The 14,114-nt window shown below is 36.4% G+C and overlaps 1 pseudogene; it reads right to left on the bottom strand.

Annotated features, from left to right (window-relative positions):
- Positions 1–13,188: 13,188 nt before the first annotated feature.
- On the bottom strand, positions 13,189–13,668 carry LOC116083309 (annotated as a pseudogene).
- Between the last annotated feature and the right edge of the window lie 446 nt (positions 13,669–14,114).

The following is a 14,114-nucleotide window of genomic DNA, read 5'->3' as shown; positions in this document are numbered from 1 at the left end:
AAAACTACCTCCAACAAGACCACACCTACTCCAACAAGGCCATACCTCTTAATTCTTCTAAGCCTTTTAAAGAAGACCTAGTCTACTCTCTGAATGACTAAGCATGCCGATACAGATATATGAGCCTACAGGTACTATTATTCAAACCACCATACATGGCATGCAATATTTTTGCTTCCTAAGTACAGGGCTTTTAAAATTATACTGGCAGTATCCTTTATCTGTGGAAATACATGAAATAAAACACTAGTAAGTAAAGCCTGCTGCAATAGTAATAGAAACTTTCTGTTTATCGAATGTGTCTTATTATCAGGCTCTTGGCGTACATTACCTTTACTTCTATATTAGTCAGGCAAACATAATATTGTCTTTTTACTATAAAGAAAATGAATGATTGGGTTATTTTTTATCTCTGTAACTGATTAAATAGTAGTTGTATACAATAGAAAGCCAGTTTTGTTCAACTGATTGTATTTAAATTTCATATTGTTTCTATGATCTCACACAATTTCAACAAGAAAACAATGTAAAAGTAGATGTAACAGAGTTTTCAGATGCTGTATTGGTTTGAGAAGTTAGAATGAGAAGGCTGGCTATAAAAACTTACCCTTGGGATTCCGATCAGTTTTATTACTTGTTTTGTTTAACACTTCATATTGATTGGTGTCTAAATGTGTATGGGATATACTAAGTCATTTTTTATATATAAAAACAAATCATAACTAAAGATATTTTGAAGGAAAAGCATACTGAACTCCAAATAATATATTAAATTTTTATCCTTCACTAATAAGAAGAGGGCTGTGTTTCTGGATACTTGCAGGAAAAAAAATATTTCTCTGTCCTCAAATCATCTTCAACTCCTTACCCAGAACAGTGACAGTTGGAGAAAGTGCTTGACACTCTGTATCTCTGACATTCATCACCAAGTGTCTGTCAGCTTTCTCTTCACAAAGCCTCCCAAAGCTCAAGGATATAGGATTTCCTTTTATCTACCATCTCTTGTGTCTAGCATTTTCTTATCCCAAACTAATTTATTAGGGCTTCTATATATTAAATAATAATGAAGACGTAGAAAATTTATTTTCTTTGAAAGCTGCCTTATTTTTGAGTCTACAAAGTCTATAGAAGAGTGATTTTTTTTTAAATATAAAGCCTTTCCTTACTTTTCACATTCTTTTTTCACTATCCCAAACCCACATTCATTTTCTAGGTAGGTCTTCACAAAGTTATATGGATACATTGGGGGTCAAAAGAAAATTACATACATGAATTTATAAGAAGGTATATTTTTTCCTGAAAGTATCATCTTTGTTAATTAACACATATCATTATGATGCTAACACAAAAGAACTTGATTTTCTTTCTCCCTACCTATATAAACATGATCTATCTGGGCATTAATGGTTGATATCCAAATCAGTAGTGTCATGACTTCATGAGTTCCATATGTATTCCATAACACTTATGTTTCATTATCTTATATCTAGTTACTGAAATTTATTCATTTTCTATACATATCTAGGTGTTTCTAATAAGCAGATTTTTGACAAGTGGGAAAAGCAAATGATGGGTAGTGACTAACTCCAAGAAGTTAGTTTACTGAAGATGACTGTGTTGAAAAGTCTTTCATTTTAGGTTTGTATCATTTTGCTGTTTTCTTTGTCATCTGCAAGCTTAACGGAGACAAGAAGGCATCTTTCAACAAACACATCCTTAAAAGGCTTTAAAGCTAAACTTTTATTCAACACAATTTGGATCTTGAAGCTTTGATATCAAAGCATTGAGAACAGGTGTTCATGACTCCTCGTAATTCTTTGGAAGTTTCTGTTACAGAACATCTGGTTTGTTTGATAGGCATTTATGTATTCACATTTGTTAGATGAGAGAGTGAGCCAGGTGTGGTTCTGAAGCACTGAGCACATTCATGGTTAATGGGCTTAATTTCCCACTATCCATAATACCACTCTTTCATAAAAAGCAATGATGTAAGGAACACACTCTTTCAGAGGGTATAGTTTGAGGGTAAAATAATGTCTGTCTCCAAGATGTATTCACCAAGTTATTAAAATGCTTGTCATTATGCAAATGCTAATTCTGCTTTAGTGTGCTAGTTGCTTTTCTATTTTGATTATGCATACAGTTGCCATCTAGTCAATGGTTCTCATATTTATTCTTTGGTATGATACTTTAGAAGTCGGGAACAGTGTTTTGCATTTAGAGATGTTTGTTCCTACTTGGGGTAGGATTTAGGAGTTTACTTTTAAAGAGCTTTGAAAAGGTTGGTCTTAGGACAATAGTCTGAAGCACCTCATTTGTTCTACAGAGCTTCAATACAATCACAAATATAAAATGTTAAAATTCAAAATGACAGAAGAGAACAAAGGTGGATTTCTACACCTTGGTGTTTTGTATAAGTGAATACAGCATAAAAAGAATAGAAGGAAAATACAAATCAAGTCAAGCCCCTTCTAACTTCACACAATTGACTTTAATTTTGAGAGTGCTATACACTGAACTTTATCCACCTATAATGAATAAGGTGAATGTCTAACTCCCACTGCTACAGTATTTAGAAGAAAGAGGGTAATTAAGGCCAAATGTGTCATAGACTTAACTCACAATACAATGGATTATTTTTTTTCTGTGTGTATATACATAAGTGAATAGGACATACAAAGAGATGAAAGTTGCCTCCCAGCCAGAAACATTGCCATTAGCAAAAACTTGGGTGTACACTGACTTTGTACTCCTAGCTACTTGAAATAAAAAACAAATTAATTTTGTTTTAAGCCATGGAAACTATTACTTGTAGCTGTGACACATGAAGAGATTTGCTTTGTGAAAAATGTAATCGTGTTTTTGATGTAACTTCAGAAAATATAATGGGATGTGGTCAGATAGTAAATTTAAGCAAATTCCTTTTTTCTCTTTAGATATTTATTATTATTATTATTATTATTATCATTATCATTATTATTATTTTGTTTATTTACATCCCAAATGTTGCCCCCTCCAGGTTCCCTTTCAAAGAGTTCCTTCCCCCCATACTCCTCGGCTTCACCTATGAGCAGACGCATCCTTTCCCCTGGCCATTCCTTCTCCCTGGGATATCAAGTCTCTACAGGATTCGGCACACCTTCTCCCACTGAGGCCATAAAAGGCAGTCCTCTGCTATACATGTGTCAGCGGCCTTGGATCAGTCCACCTATGCTCTTTGGTTGGTGGGTTAGTCTCTGGGAGCTCCCAGAGTTCCAGGTTATTTGACACTGTTGGTCTTCCTATTGAGGTTGCCATCCCCTTCAGTTCCTTCAGTTCTTCTAACTCTTCCATAGGGATCCCTAACCTTAGTCCAATGCTTAGCTGTATTTGCATCTGTCTGAGTCAGGTGATGGTAGAGCCTCTCAGAAGACAGCCATGCTAGGCCTCTATCTGTATGCACAACGTAGCATCAGCAATAGTTTCAAAGTTTGGTGCCCACCCATGGGATAGATCCCAAGTTGGACCAGTCACTGGTTGCCATTAACTCAAATTCAATTGTGCTCCTTTTTTGTCCCTGGTTTTCTTTTAGACAGTAACAATTTTGGATCGACAATTTTTGAAGGCAAGTTAGTGTCCTCATCCTTCCACTGGGGACCCTATCTAACTACTGGAGGTGGTCTTTTCATATCCCTACTGTTGAACATTTTGGCTAAGTTAATCCCCATTGAGTCTTGGGAGCCTCCCCTATCCCAGGATTTTGGGACTTTCTAGAGGTTACACACTCTCCAATCCCAGCAGCTATATATTTCTAGTCACTCTCCTATCCCTCTGGGCCTCTCTCTTGTCTCTGTGCATACCTAATCTTGCCTCCCCCTTTCCTCTTCGTGTCCCTTTTCTCATCCAAGTCCCTTTTCACTCTGCCTCTCATGATTACTTTGTTCCCCTTTATAAGTGGGATCGAATCCTCCCTATTTGGGCATTCCTTCTTCTTTAACTTCTTAAGGTCTGTGGGTTACATCATGGGTATTCTGTACATTTAGGCTATTATCCACTTATCAGTCAGTACATACCATGCATGTCCTTTTTGGGTCTGGGTTACCTCACTCAGAATGTTATTTTCTAGTTCCATGCATTTGCCTGGAAAATTCATTATATTCTTCTTTTTAATATCTGAGTAGTATTTCATTGTGTAAATGTATCACATTCTTTCATATTTAGTTGAGGGCCATCAGGGTTGCTCCCAGTTTCTGGCTATTATGAATAAGGCTGCTATGAACATAGTGGAGTACGTGACCTTGTGATATTGTGGAGCTTCTATTAGGTATATGGCCAAAAGTGGTATAGGTGGGTGTTCAGGTAGAAGTATATCCAATTTTCAGAGGAACTGGCAGATTGATTTCCAGAGTGAGTGTACCAGTTTGCAATCCCACCAGCTATGAAGGAATGTTCCCCTTGCTCATATTCTGCAGCATGTGCTGTAGCTTGGGTTTTTGATCTTCTGATTGGTGTAAGGTTGACTCTCAGGGTCATTTTGCATTTCATTGATGACTAAGGACTTTGAACATTTAGTTAAGTGATTCTCTGCCATTTGGGATTCCTCTGTTGGGAATTCTCTGTTCATATCTGTACCCCATTTTTAATTGAGTTATTTGGGTTGTTGCTGTTTAACTTCTCAAATTCTTTATAAATTTTGCATATTATCATCAGTTGAGAGGATACACCTAGCCTCACAGAAATTTGATGTGCTGGGGGGGATGTGGAGGGACACCCAGGGGTGCCCTACACCCTCTCAAAAGCTAAGAGGAGGAATGTAGGAAGGGAAGAATTGTGGAAGTAGGTAGCTAAGAAGTAGAGCAGTAATCAGGATGTAAAGTGACTAAATAAAAACAAATTTTAAAAATCAAATATGTGTGTGTTTGTGTGTGTGTGTGTGTGTGTGTGTGTGTGTGTGTACTTTTGTATATATACACAATGTGTGGATGACACTGGAGAGCAGAGGAATGTGTTCCATTGTGGGTCTTTGGGATTGAACTCAGGTCCTTTGGAAGAGCAGTATTCACTCTTTACTACGAGATATTTCTTCAGTCCTAGAAAATTCTTAATATATAGAAACTTTTTAACAAATGGAAAACATGAATGAAATTATCTTCTGAGTAAAACCTAAATGAGCATGTCTACACAGGTATGACCTATAGTCATGTGCATTTCCAGGTATTTTGATTGAAGCTTAACTCAAATAGCAAGCTTATTTAAAGCATAATTGTTTTGCTAATATCTTAAAATCAATTATGAGGTTTCTGAGCATGAGCTTTGTATACGACAACATTGCCCTGCAGTGTCAACAGCTTGGACACTCTTGAAAAGATTCAAATTTATAGGATATCTAATATCTGCAGCATAACATTACCTTCAGGTTATTTAGCTTGAAAACATTTCCTGAGTAGGAAACTGTAGTAAAAGCCCAAGAGCTTTAGAGTTATTTCTGTGAGCTTCATCCAAGAGGAGTAGAAGCACAGGAGTGCTTCGAACTCTCCACAGCAGATATCCTCTGCTGTATAACAGAGGAGCATTATCAAAGCTATATTTTCTTTTTGTCTAACTCCCTTCTGCATTTATTTTTGTTTTATATTTTTGTCTTTCACTTATACCTCAGAAATTAATGTAAGTTATCAACCTTAAATGTTAATCAATGTAAGGTTCTTTATTGTTCAGTGTGTTAAGTTGTTCCAATAGCAGTAGATTGGTTTTGAAAAGCTCTTATATGGAGGAAAGGTAGTTGCTCAATTATTAAGTTTAAGTAGTGTAACAAAACCTCATCCAACACGTGACTGCCTTTAATGTGAATAATTCTGTATGTTGACAACTGGCAAGATTTGAAAAATAGTTAAAGCCATTTATTTGCATGGTGGAAAATAGAAATGGAAAGTAGTGAATGATGAGGTAATGAACTAGAGTCAAACAATATGTGGGTCATAGGGAAGCTTCCAGCCATTTTCAAGAGGACTAGGAAACTGTTCTACTAGATCGACATATGTGGCTCTGCATGGGGCAGAGCTGGGATACTACTGTGAAGAAATTCTCACCAATGACAAAAGGATTGCTTGTCTATTGGTTCCTTTCTGAGCATTCATCTCTGTACTCACCCAAAGATACTTACTGTTGACTGCATGCTTAGGATGAGTGCAGATGATAGGGATATTGCAATGATTTCTGAAACATATGTGTGAGACACTGCATAAGCACCTAACCAAATGTGCATACATAATTGGAGAAGAGTGAAGCACATCGCTGGGTGAAATGTGAAGAAGGTAATTAAGCAAGCTGGTTTCAAGAAAGAAGATATAATGTGATACTCTCCACAAGAAGAGGTCAGATAAATTAAAGAATCCTATAAATGATACTTGGAAGAATGTTTTAGAAGAAGGAAATGGTAGATGAAAAATAACTGAATGACCCTGTCTGTACCACTGAAAAAAAATACAAGGAAGCCAATGCAGGTAAACTTCTCCATGTAAAAACAAGGTGTTAGGAAAAGAGATAGGAAATGAAGAGGAAGGTGACATTGTGCAAGGCTTTGCAAGGTGCTGTTCTGTAGTATTGGCCAGCCACTGGAAGATTTTAGAAGAAGTGATATGAACACACACATACATAAACACACACTCACACACACACACACACACACACACACACACTCTTCACAGAGTTTATTAAATGTGTATGGGTATTTTACCTGTGTGTATGTATGTAGACCCTTTGCAAGTGTAACAAGTGCCTTGAACTGCACAGAAACCTCTTCAGCCCCCCTTGTGTTATATTTTAAATACATTCTTCAACAATTTTTCTTCTAATTATAAACAGGATTTATTCCTATCACTCTAGATGATTAACTCCTAATTTTCCTGTTGCAGTTCTAAGAGTCAAATATGCCATAAATTTCCATGTTTCTTTCATGAAATAACACATGCTCTTATTTTTTCATGTCTCAAAAAACAATAATTTTACTGTCGACCATTCCACACCTTCAATAACTACTAAAATTCATTTAAGTTATTATGTTTTCTTGATTTTAGTATCATGACCAGAGTTGTCTGAAGGCTTTATTGAGGTAGAGCACGTGAAATATTTAGTATATTGTTAATCATGAACAATATTCAGAATAAATATTTGATGATAATAACTAATGTTACCCTTAGTTATTTAATGGCCCTACATCTACTATCATAACCAAAATAAACAAAAAGTATTAAAACAACATCTGAATGTTTCTATTGATTTTACTGCTTTTTTTGTTTTTGTTTTTGTTTTGTTTTGTTTTGTTTTGCCAGACTAAGCTGAGTATTGCACTATCTTTATTTAAAATATTGAGATATCTCCTTCTGGTCTGCACTGGTTTACCTTGGGTACAAACTTTGTGGCCAGTCCCACAGACCCCAGAGGAGGCTTCATTCCCAGATGCACTAGCATGCATAGGATCTTAGGATCAGGGGTGAGTAGAACACAACATCTGTTCCAACACCACTGGAAGTAACTGGACCAGCAGGATCCAGGGGCACAGGAAGCCTGCCCTACCAGACTCTTGGGTTCCTTCTGGTCTGCCCTGGTTTACCTTGGGCACAAAGTCAGCATCCAGTCCTACAGCCTCCAGAGGAGACTACACTCTCAGGCTCTCTAGCACAGCCAAGATCACAGGAGCCCAGGAGCCCAGGAGCCCAGGAGCTTGGTCACACAAGGATCTCTGAGTCTCAGAGGCAGCTTGATTCCCAGGAACTCTGACAAACACAGAATCTCAAGATCACAGGATATTGGAATCACAGGATCACAGAGACAGCTGGACTCTAAGGAGGTCTGACTCAAGCAGGATTACAGGAAGGAGAGGCAAGTAAGCACTAGAGATAATCAGATGGCAGGAGGCAAGTATAAGAAAAGAAGCAACAGAAACCAAGATTACTTGGTATCATCAGAACCCATTACTCCCACCATAGCAAGTGCTGGATACACCATCACACTGGAAAGCAAGACTCAGATCTAAAGTAATTTCTCATGATAATGATAGAGGACTTTAATAAAGACATAAATAGCACCCTCAAAGAAGTACAGGAGAACACAGGTAAACAGGTAGAGGCCCTTAAAGAGGAAAAACAAAAATCCCTTAAAGAATTACAGGAAAACACAATCAAACAGGTGAAAGAAATGAACAAAACCACTCAAGATCTGAAAATAAAAATAGAAACAATAAAGAAATCACAAAAGGAGACAACTCTGGAGATAGAAAACCTAGGAAAGAGATCAGGAGTCATAGATGCAAGCATCACCAACAGAATACAAGAGATAAAAGAGAGAATCTCAGGGGGCAAAAGATACCATAGACAATATTGATACAACAGTCAAAGAAAATGCAAAAAGCAAAAAGCTCCTAACTCAAAACATCCAGGAAATCCAGAACACAATGAGAAGAGCAAACCTAAGGATAATAGGTATAGAAGAGAGTGAAGATTACCAACTTAAAGGGCCAGTAAATATCTTCAACAAAATTATAGAAGAAAACTTCCCTAACCTAAAGAAAGAGATGCCTATGAACGTATAAGAAGCCTACAGAACTCCAAATAGACTGGACTAGAAAAGAAATTCCTCCCATCACATAACAATCAAAACGTCAAATGCACTAAATAAAGAGAGAATATTAAAAGCAGTAAGTAAAAAAGGTCCAGTAACATATAAAGGCAGACCTATCAGAATTACACCAGACTTCTCACCAGAGACTATGAAAGCTAGATCTTGGGCAGATGTCATACAGACCCCAAGAAAACACAAATGCCAGCCCAGGCTACTATACCCAGCAAAACTCTCAATTACTATAGATGAAAAAACTAAGATATTCCATGACTGAATAAAACTTACACAATATCTTTCCACAAATCCAGCCTTACAAAGGATAATAAATGGAAAACACCAATAAAAGGAGGGAAGCTACATCTTAGAAAAAACAAGAAAGTAATCTCTCAACATGCCCAAAGATGAAAGGCACACAAACATCATTCCACCTATAACAACAAAAATAACAGGAAATAGCAACTACTTTTCCTTAATATCTCTTAACATCAATGGACTCAATGCCACAATAAAAAGGCATAGACTAACAGACTGGATACGTAAGCAGGACCCAATGTTTTGTTGTATACAGGAATACAATTTCCCAAACAAATGTTCACATGAAGCCAGCTGGAGTTGCCATTCTAATATCAAATAAAATCGACTTTCAACTAAAAGTTATCAAAAAGGATAAGGAAGGACACTTCATACTGGTCAAAGGAAATATCTACCAAGATGAACTCTTAATTCTGAACATCAATGCTCCAAATGCAAGGGCACCCACACTCATAAAAGAAACTTTACTAAAGCTCAAAGCACATATCATACCCCACACAATAATAGTGGGAGACTTTAACACCCTACTCTCAGCAATGGACAGATCATAGAAACAGAAACTAAACAAAGACAGAGTTAAGCTAACAGAAGTTATGAACTAAATGGATCTAACAAAAAAATTATAGAACATTTCATCCTAAAGCAAAAGAATATACTTTCTTCTCAGCACCTCATGGTACCATCTCCAAAATTGACCATATAATTGGCCACAAAACAGGCCTCAGCAGATACAAGAAGATAGAAATATTCCTGTGCACTCTATCAGATCACCACAGACTAAGACTGGTCTTAAATTTCAACAAAAACAACAGAAAACTCACACATGCGTGGGAACTGAACAATGCTCTACTCAATGATAACTTGGTCAAGGGAGAATAAAGAAATTAAAGACTTGTTAGAACTTAAACACATAATACCAAAACTTATGGGATACAAAGAAAGCAGTTGCAAGAGGAAAACTCATAGCTCTAAGTGTCTCCAAAAGAAACTGGAGAGGGCTTACCCTAGCAGCTTGACAGCACACCTGAAAGCTCTAGAACAAAAAGAAGCAAATACACCCAAGAGTAGGATACAGCAGGAAATAATCCAACTCAGGGATAAAATCAACAAAATAGAAACAAAAAGAACATACAAAGAATCAACAAAACCAGGAACTGGTTCTTTGAGAAAATCAACAATACAGATAAACCCTTAGTTAGACTAGCCAGAGGGCACAGAGATAGTATCCTAATTAACAAAGTCAGAAATGAAAAGGGAGACATAACAATAGAAACTAAGGAAATTCAAAAAAGTCAGATCCTACTACAAAAGTTTATACTCTGCTAAATTGGAAAGTCCAGATGAAAAAGGGGAATGCCGGGGCTAATAAGTGGGAGAGGGTAGGGTGGCAAGTAGGGGGAGGGGGAGGTAACAGGGATTTGTTCTTGTTGTTTTGGGGTTTTTTTTTTTTGGTCTTTTTTTTTTTGAGGGAAAACTGGGAAAGGAGAAGTCATATGACATGTAAATAAAGAAAATATCTAATAAAAAAAAAAGTCCAAGACCAGATGGGTGTACTGGAGAATTCTATCAGACCTTTAAAGAAGACCTAATACCAATACTCTTCAATCTATTACACAAAATAGAAACAGAAGGTATACAACCCACTTCATTCTATAAAGCTACAATTATGCTTATACCTAAACCACACAAAGACCAAAGAATAAGAACTTCAGACCAATCTCCCTTATGAACATTGATGCAAAAATACTCAATAAAATTCTTGCCAACTGAATCCAAGAACACATCAAAATGATCATTCACCATGATCAAGTAGGTTTCATCCCAGGGATGCAGGGAAGGTTCAATATATGGAAATCCATCAATACAAACCACTATATAAACAAACTGAAAGAAAAAGAACCACATGATCATTTCATTAGATACCGAAAAAGCATTTGACAAAATTCAGCATCCCTTCATGTTAAAAGTCCTGGAAAAATCAGGAATTCAAGGCCCATTCTTGAACATAGTAAAAGCAATATGCAGCAAACCATTAGCCAACATCAAACTAAATGGAGAGAAATTTGAAGCAATCCTAGTAAAATCAGAGACTAGACAAGGCTGCCCACTCTCTCCCTACCTATTCAACATACTACTTGAAGTTCTAGCTAGGACAATTAAAAAACAAAAGGAACTCAAAGGGATACAAATTGGAAAGTAAGAAGTCAAAATATCACTATTTGTAGATGATATGATAGTATACTACTTAAGTGACCCCCAAAATTCCAGAGAACTACTAAAGCTGATAAATAACTTCAGCAAAGTGGCTGGATATAAAATTAACTCAAACAAATTAGTGGCCTTCCTCTACACAAAGGATAAACAGGCTGAGAAAGAAATTAGGGAAACAACACCATTCACAATAGTCACAAATAATATAAAATACCTTGCTGTCACTCTAACCAAACAAGTGAAAGATATGTATGACAACAACTTCAAACCTCTGAAGAAAGAAATGAAAAAAGTTCTCAGAAGATGGAAGGTCTCCAATGATAAAGGATTGGCAGGACTAATATAGTAAAAATGGCCATCTTCAATGCAGTCCCCATCAAAATTACACCTCAATTCTTCACAGAGTTAGAAATTTCTGAGCAATTTGCAAATTCATATGGAATAACAAAAAACCTAGGGTAGCAAAAACTACTCTCAAAAATAAAATAACTTCTAGTGGAATCACCATCACTGATCAAGCTATACAACAGAGCAATTGTGATAAAAAGTTCATGGTATTGGTACTTGACCAGCAGGTGGATCAATGGAGTAAAACTGAAGACCCAGAAATGAACCCACACACCTATGGTCACATGATCTTTGACAAAGGAGCTAAAACCATCCAGTGGAAAAAAGACAGCATTTTCAACAAATGGTGCTGGCTCAACTGGCGGTTAGCATGCAGAAAAATGCAAATCGATTCATTCCTATCTCTGTATACAAAGCTCAAGTCCAAGTGGATCAAGGACCTCCACATAAAACCAGATACACTGAAACTAATGGGCACAGGGGAAATTTTCCTGAACAGAACACCAATAACTTATGCTCTAAGATCAAGAATTAAGAAATGAGACCTCATAAAATTGCAAAGTTTCTGTAAGGCAAAGGACACTGTCAATAGGACAAAATGGCAACCAACAAATTGGAAAAAGGTCTTTACCAATCCTATATCTGATAGAGGGCTAATATCCAATGTCCACAAAGAACTCAAGAAGATAGACTCCAGGGAATCAAATAACCCTATTAATAAATGGGGTACAGAGCTAAACAAAAAATTCTCAACTGAGGAATACTGAATGGCTGAGAAGCACCTAAAGAAATGTTCAACATCTTTAGTCATCAGGGAAATGCAAATCAAAACAACCCTGAGATTCTACTTCACACCAGTCTGAATGGTTAAGATAAAAAACCTCAGGTGACAGCAGGTGTTGACAAGGTTGTGGAGAAAGAGGAACACTCCTCCATTTCTGATGGAATTGCAAGCTGGTACAACCACTCTGGAAATCAGTTTGATGGTTCCTCAGAAAACTGGACATACTACTACCTGAGGACCTAGCTATATACTCCTGGATATATACCCACAATGTGTTTCAACATGTAATATCAACCCAATGAACCACAGTAAAATTCCACACACATTGCATTAGTTTATAAACTACTGGCTGATTTGGCACCCAGCTTCTTATTAAATTTCTTCTTCTGTTGCTTATCTGCACGTAATTAGTGCCAATTTCTTATCCTCATTTTGACCCTGACAAACTCATTCCTGGTGCAGAATTCTTAACATTTTCTGCCTTAATCCAGGATCTTTGCAAGATTTCTCTTTTATTTTTCAGAGCTTCTGTGACAATGTGACTTGAGAGAGTGAGAGAAATATCCTTTATTATGCCCACTTTTCAGACACACCTTATCAAGTCCTTCTAAATTTCTCCCTATAATTTGATTACTTAAGATTTATTACATATTATATTTATTTCATTTTTTCTCATTGCAAAAGTTCTGTGAAGATTAAAGTAGCTTCTTCCATGCTTAGCATGCTCTCTCCTGAACCAAGGAGAGTACGGATATATTAAATTCAAAGTAGGTGAAAAGAAGAATTGATAAGGCAAGGTACTCATGTGACATATTGCTATTTTCCAATAGAGGAATTCAAAGAACAAATAGACTTACAAACATTGCATTGTGCTTCTTATGACATTTTTACTTACTTACTTACTTACTTAAAATAGCATTAAGCTTTATTGAGGCATCCTACTTTGGGCGTTGTGGCTTGCCCATGGTGCTCTTGATGTACAAAGCCCAGACATTTTGCTACATCTTCTTGAGCAAGGACACCAAGCAATTAGCTGCCCGGTGGATGTTGTAGATTAGCTCATTATCAGTTATCTTCAGGTAGCCAATGGCAACAGCCAGACATTGCATATTCATCTGGAACTTGATAATGGATTTTACCTCATCAATGTTGGCTGCCATGTTTTCATTGTATATCAAGAGGGAGAGAAACTTGCCTGATTTGTTTAGGTCTGGACCTAGTATATGCATGGTCTACTTGATTAGATACTCAGAAGCCAAAAAGGCATCATCCTTCTCACCAAATTTTTTGACCAACTTTTTGTTCTTATTAAGCTTCTTTAGCACTTTAATAACCATGCCAAGTCTATCCAGGGCTTTCACATCATCACTGTGCTGTGAATTATCCAGGGTGCACACAGAGCTCTGCGGTCAACAGGAAGTTTTTTTTTTCTCTCCTATAAACATCTTTATTTATGTTTCTTTTCTTTTTTTCCTTTTTTTAACCTTTGTTTTTGTCATATTCTTTAAAATTTATAAAATATTGTAACAATAAAAATGAATATTATAAAAGTTGTTTGATATAAAACAATAATCTATTGAACAATCTTATGTAGATACTTGTCTATAGCAATACTGAAAATACATACATTTTTCTCAATATAAATTTTAAATAACTCCAGACATATTAACTGTATATTTTAAAATAATAAATCACTACTAGCATTTTTTAATGAACATAAATAGATAAAGTCTTTTCATTTGTTTGTTTGTTTGTTTTGTTTTGTTTTGTTTTTAGTAGAGCTTAAAATCTTAGCTCTTACTGTGGTACAAGCCCAAAAAAAGAACACGGACATCTTTCATCTCGGCACTTCAGAGGCAGAGAG

The sequence above is a fragment of the Mastomys coucha genome, unplaced genomic scaffold (genome assembly GCF_008632895.1).
Source record: "Mastomys coucha isolate ucsf_1 unplaced genomic scaffold, UCSF_Mcou_1 pScaffold8, whole genome shotgun sequence".
NCBI classification, from domain to species: domain Eukaryota; kingdom Metazoa; phylum Chordata; class Mammalia; order Rodentia; family Muridae; genus Mastomys; species Mastomys coucha.
Note: the sequence above shows the minus strand (reverse complement) of the source record. Positions and strands in the feature narration are given on the sequence as shown.